Source organism: Bombina bombina, chromosome 2 (genome assembly GCF_027579735.1).
Source record: "Bombina bombina isolate aBomBom1 chromosome 2, aBomBom1.pri, whole genome shotgun sequence".
NCBI classification, from domain to species: domain Eukaryota; kingdom Metazoa; phylum Chordata; class Amphibia; order Anura; family Bombinatoridae; genus Bombina; species Bombina bombina.
This window is the reverse complement of record NC_069500.1, coordinates 989,971,014-989,977,984: the sequence shown is the minus strand read 5'-3', so window position 1 is coordinate 989,977,984 and position 6,971 is coordinate 989,971,014.

Sequence of the window (6,971 nt, the reverse complement as noted above, 5' to 3'; positions counted from 1 at the left end):
CCCTAATCCACCATTAACCCACATCACAATACACATAATAAATGTATTAACCCCTAATCCACCATTAACCCACAACGCAATAAACCTAATAAAAACTATTAACCCCTAATCCGCCAAACCCCCACAACGCAATAATCCTAATAAATCTATTAACCCCTAATCCGCCAAACCCCCACAATGCAAATAACTAATTAATTTACTAAGCCCCCTAACCTAACACCCCCTAAATTAACCCCAACTTCCTAAATTAAAAAAAAACTAACGGCTAGATTACAAGTTTTGCGTTATGAGGGGTGTGGTACTAACTTGCACGTTATTGTCACCACTCACTTACCTACAGTGCTGGTATTACAGGTTTTCATAAACCCAGCGTTAAAAGACAAGAAGTGAGCGTAGAGCAAAATTGAGCTCCATACCGCGCTTCAATAGCAGCACTGCTTAAGTCAGCGGTGAGCTGGTTGTACGTGTTTGTGCGCAATTTCCCCCCTAGACATCAATGGCGAGAGCCGGATGAAAAAAAGCCTAACACCTGCAAAAAAGCAGCGTAAAGCTCAGTAATGCAGCCCCATTGATTCCTATGGGGAAAGAAAATTTATGTTTACACCTAACACCCTAACATGAACCCTGAGTCTAAACACCCCTAATCTTACACTTATTAACCCCTAATCTGCTGCCCCCGACATTGCCGACACCTACATTATACTTATTAACCCCTAAACAAGTGTCTGAAAATATTAATAAACACCTAGCCCATGCGCAATATCTATCTTGTCAACCACCAACCCCCACCGCAATAACTAATAAAATATATTAACCCCTAATCCACCATTAACCCACATCACAATACACATAATAAATGTATTAACCCCTAATCCACCATTAACCCACAACGCAATAAACCTAATAAAACTATTAACCCCTAATCCGCCAAACCCCCACAACGCAATAATCCTAATAAATCTATTAACCCCTAATCCGCCAAACCCCCACAATGCAAATAACTAATTAATTTACTAAGCCCCCTAACCTAACACCCCCTAAATTAACCCCAACTTCCTAAATTAAAAAAAAACTAACGGCTAGATTACAAGTTTTGCGTTATGAGGGGTGTGGTACTAACTTGCACGTTATTGTCACCACTCACTTACCTACAGTGCTGGTATTACAGGTTTTCATAAACCCAGCGTTAAAAGACAAGAAGTGAGCGTAGAGCAAAATTGAGCTCCATACCGCGCTTCAATAGCAGCACTGCTTAAGTCAGCGGTGAGCTGGTTGTACGTGTTCGTGCACAATTTCCCCCCTAGACATCAATGGCGAGAGCCGGATGAAAAAAAGCCTAACACCTGCAAAAAAGCAGCGTAAAGCTCAGTAATGCAGCCCCATTGATTCCTATGGGGAAAGAAAATTTATGTTTACACCTAACACCCTAACATGAACCCTGAGTCTAAACACCCCTAATCTTACACTTATTAACCCCTAATCTGCTGCCCCCGACATTGCCGACACCTACATTATACTTATTAACCCCTAATCTGCCGCTCCGGACATCGCCACCACTATAATAAACATATTAACCCCTAAACCGCGCACTCCCGCATCTCAAACACTATTTAAATATTATTAACCCCTAATCTGCCACCCCTAACATCGCCGCCACCTACCTACATTTATTAACCCATAATCTGCCGCCCCCAACGTCGCTTCCACTATATTAAATTTATTAACCCCTTAACCTAAGTCTAACCCTAACCCTAACAGCCCCTAACAAATATAATTAAAATAAATCGAACTAAAAATGCCTATCATTAACTAAATAATTCCTATTTAAAACTAAATACTTACCTATAAAATAAACCCTAAGCTAGCTACAATATAACTAATAGTTACATTGTAGCTAGCTTAGGGTTTATTTTTATTTTACAGGCAAGTTTGTATTTATTTTAACTAGGTAGAATAGTTACTAAATAGTTATTAACTATTTACTAACTAGCTAGCTAAAATAAATACAAATTTACCTGTAAAATAAAACCTAACCTTAGTTAGACTAACACTTAACCTTACAGTACAATTAAATTAATTAACTAAATTAAATACAAATACCTAAATTACAAAAAACAACAACACTAAATTACACAAAATAAAAAACAAATTACAAGATATTTAAACTAATTACACCTAATCTAATAGCCCTATCAAAATAAAAAAAGCCCCCCAAAAAAACCCTACCCTAAACTTAACTACCAATAGCCCTTAAAAGGGCCTTTTGCGGGGCATTGCCCCAAAGAAATCAGCTCTTTTACCTGTAGAAAAAAATACAAACAACCCCCCCAACAGTAAAACCCACCACCCACACAACCAACCCCCCAAATAAAACCCTAACTAAAAAAACCTAAGCTCCCCATTGCCCTGAAAAGGGCATTTGGATGGGCATTGCCCTTAAAAGGGCATTTAGCTCTATTGCTGCCCAAACCCTAACCTAAAAATAAAACCCACCCAATAAACCCTTAAAAAAACCTAACACTAACCCCCTGAAGATCCGCTTACAGTTTTGAAGAGCCGACATCCATCAACGAAGCCGGGAGAAGTCATCAACGAAGCGGCATAAAGGATTTTGTATTTTTATACTTGCTTGCCTGACTCTGGTGCTTTGGAGTTTTTGTATAAATCTTGCAGGGAAGAAGGCACTCGCCATTTATCACCTTACCCACTCCACCATGTTGAAACAACGTCAGCTCTCACGGCGTCAGTACAGCGCAACTGCACATGCGCGAGCACCGCTACGGAAAGCCGACCAAGACAAACTACTAAAACTCCAAATCCATACTGCGCATGCGCTACTCCTCATAGTCGCATTCCAAAATAGCCCTTTTAAGGGCTATTGGTAGTTTAGTATTAGACTAGGGGGTGTTTTTATTTTTGGGGGGCTATTTTATTTTCATAGGGATTAGGTTTAATTTTTTTATTTTTGATAATTTGGTTTATTATTTTATGTAATGTTAGACTTTTTTATTTTTTGTAACCTTAAAATAATTTAATTTTTTTTATTTTTTATTTTAAAGTAATGTTAGCTTTTTTATTTTAATTGTAACTTAGTATGTTTACATTTAGATGTGGGTAAATGGCGAATTAGAGTTTAATAAATTTATTAGGTAGTTTGCAATGTTGGGGTAGGTGAATTTAGGGGTTAATACAAATATTAGGTAGATTGCGATTTGGGTGAATGGCGGATTAGGGGTTAAAGGGACACTGAACCCACATTTTTTCTTTCGTGATTCAGATAGAGCATGAAATTTTAAGCAACTTTCTAACTTACTCCTAAGATAATTTTTTTTTGTTCTCTTGCTATCTTTATTTGAAAAAGAAGGCATCTAAGCTTTTTTTTGGGTTCAGAACTCCGAACCGCACTTTTTTATTGGTGGATGATTTTATCCACCAATCAGCAAGAACAACCCAGGTTGTTCACCAAAAATGGGCCGGCATCTAAACTTTTTATTTCAAATAAAGATACCAAGAAAATGAAGAAAATTTGATAATAGGAGTAAATTAGAAAGCTGCTTAAAATGTCATGGAGAAATTATGGGCTACGTTGGTTTCAGCAGTTATGCTGAAGCCTGCGCTGCATATGTAATCTATGCTGGGGCTGAACAGTTATGTTCTGCTGGGCTTTTTGTGCAGGTCACAACAACATATGTTTTATTGCCATCTACAGTTTATTTCTATCATAGCGTTTTTGTTGTTTTTTTATCTACTTTTTCCACTAGCTCAATTCTCTCAGTGCGTATGAATAAATTTATATATTGTTAATATTAACATGTTTTATTGTAATTCATTAAATATTTTAAGTTATAGATTATACTTATTATTGACTTTAACTTTATTTTTTTTTCAGTTATTATTAAACAACAAGCTACTTGTCCTGTATGTAAGGACAAAGTAGAAAAGTTAATAGCTGACTCTGGGCCAGATTATGAATGGTACGCAAACAGGTGCGTGCAAATGATATCAGGTTTATCGTGGCTGTTTGCGCGCATCAGAAGGAGTCTCATATTTTTAAAGAGATGCATACATTTATACATTTCTAAATATGTATAAAAAAAGAAACAATAGGGGAACCAAACAAAAACCAAAATTCATTACGACATTTAGGACTCATTATGGGGAAATATAAAATATCATAAGAGAGAGTATCCCAATTTTGAGTGCTGATCCTATAATGAAGAAAATTATACAGGATGTTGCGAGTTTATTTCAAGAAAAGGAAAAACAATAGGTAATCTAGTTTCCCCCTCAGATCTCCCAAGAGAAATTAACGCCTAGATTTAGAGTTCTGCGTTAGCCGTCCAAACCAGCGTTAGGGGGTCCTAACGCTGGTTTTGGCCACACGCTGGTATTTAGAGTCAGTCAGGAAAGGGTCTAACGTTCACTTTCCAGCCACGACTTTTCCATACCGCAGATCCCCTTACGCCAATTGCGTATCCTATCTTTTCAATGGGATCTTTCTAACGCTGGTATTTAGAGTCTTGGCTGAAGTGAGCGTTAGAACTCTAACGACAAGACTCCAGCCGCAGAAAAAAGTCAGGAGTTAAGAGCTTTATGGGCTAACGCCGGTTTATAAAGCTCTTAACTACTGTGCTTTAAAGTACACTAACACCCATAAACTACCTATGTACCCCTAAACTGAGGTCCCCCCACATCGCCGCCACTCTAATACATTTTTTTAACCCCTAATCTGCTGAACGCACACCGCCGCAACCTACATTATCCCTATGAACCCCTAATCTGCTGCCCCTAACATCGCCGACCCCTATATTATATTTATTACCCCCTAATCTGCCCCCCCCCAACGTCGCTGCTACCTACCTACACTTATTAACCCCTAATCTTCCGACCGGACCTCGCCGCTACTCTAATAAATGTATTAACCCCTAAACCGCCTCACTCCCGCCTCAAAAACCCTATAATAAATAGTATTAACCCCTAATCTGCCCTCCCAAACATCGCTGACACCTAACTTCAAGTATTAACCCCTAATCTGCCGACCGGACCTCGCCGCTACTATAATAAATGTATTAAACCCTAAAGCTAAGTCTAACCCTAACACTAACACCCCCCTAAGTTAAATATAATTTTTATCTAACGAAATAAATTAACTCTTATTAAATAAATTAATCCTATTTAAAGCTAAATACTTACCTGTAGAATAAACCCTAATATAGCTACAATATAAATAATAATTATATTGTAGCTATTTTAGGATTTATATTTATTTTACAGGCAACTTTGTATTTATTTTAACTAGGTACAATAGCTATTAAATAGTTAAGAACTATTTAATAGCTACCTAGTTAAAATAATTACAAAATTACCTGTAAAATAAATCCTAACCTAAGTTACAATTAAACCTAACAATACACTATCAATAAATTAATTAACTAAACTACCTACAATTATCTACAATTAAATCAACTAAACTAAATTACAAAAACAAGCAAACACTAAATTACAAAACATAAAAAAAGATTACCAGAATTTTAAACTAATTACACCTACTCTAAGCCCCCTAAAAAAATAACAAAGTCCCCCAAAATAAAAAAATGTCCTACCCTATTCTAAAATAAAAAGTTAACAGCTTTTTTACCTTACCAGCCCATAAAAAGGGCCATTTGCGGGGCATGCCCCAAAGAAAACAGCTCTTTTGCATTTAAATAAACATACAATACCCCCCCAACATTACAACCCACCACCCACATACCCCTAATTTAACCCAAACACCCCTTAAAAAACCTAACACTAAGCCCCTGAAGATCTCCCTACCTTATCTTCACCACGCCGGGTATCACCGATCCGTCCAGAAGAGGGTCCAAAGTCTTCATCCTATCCGGCAAGAAGAGGTCCAGAAGAGGGTCCGAAGTCTTCATCCTATCCGACAAGAAGAGGACATCTGGACCGGTAGACATGTTCATCCAGACGGCGTCTTATATCTTCATCCATCCGGCGCGGAGCGGGACCATCTTGAAGCAGCCGACGCGGATCCATCCTCTTCTTCCGGCGACTCCCGACGAATGAAGGTTCCTTTAAGTGACGTCATCCAAGATGGCGTCCCTCAAATTCCGATTGGCTGATAGGATTCTATCAGCCAATCGGAATTAAGGTAGGAAAAATCTGATTGGCTGATTGAATCAGCCAATCAGATTCAAGTTCAATCCGATTGGCTGATCCAATCAGCCAATCAGATTGAGCTTGCATTCTATTGGCTGTTCCGATCAGCCAATAGAATGCGAGCTCAATCTGATTGGCTGATTGGATGAGCCAATCGGATTGAACTTGAATCTGATTGGCTGATTCAATCAGCCAATCAGATTTTTCCTACCTTAATTACGATTGGCTGATAGAATCCTATCAGCCAATCGGAATTTGAGGGACGCCATCTTGGATGACGTCACTTAAAGGAACCTTCATTCGTCGGGAGTCGCCAGAAGAAGAGGGACTTCGGACCCTCTTCTGGACGGATCGGTGATACCCGGCGTGGTGAAGATAATGTAGGGAGATCTTCAGCGGCTTAGTGTTAGGTTTTTTAAGGGGTGTTTGGGTTAGATTAGGGGTATGTGGGTGGTGGGTTGTAATGTTGGGGGTATTGTATGTTTATTTAAATGCAAAAGAGCTGTTTTCTTTGGGGCATGCCCCGCAAAAGGCCCTTTTAAGGGCTGGTAAGGTAAAAGAGCTGTTAACTTTTTATTTTAGAATAGGGTAGGGCATTTTTTTTATTTTGGGGGGCTTTGTTATTTTTTAGGGGGCTTAGAGTAGGTGTAATTAGTTTAAAATTCTGGTAATCTTTTTTTATTTTTTGTAATTTAGTTTAGTTGATTTAATTGTAGATAATTGTAGGTAGTTTAGATAATTAATTTATTGATAGTGTAGTGTTAGGTTTAATTGTAACTTAGGTTAGGATTTATTTTACAGGTAATTTTGTA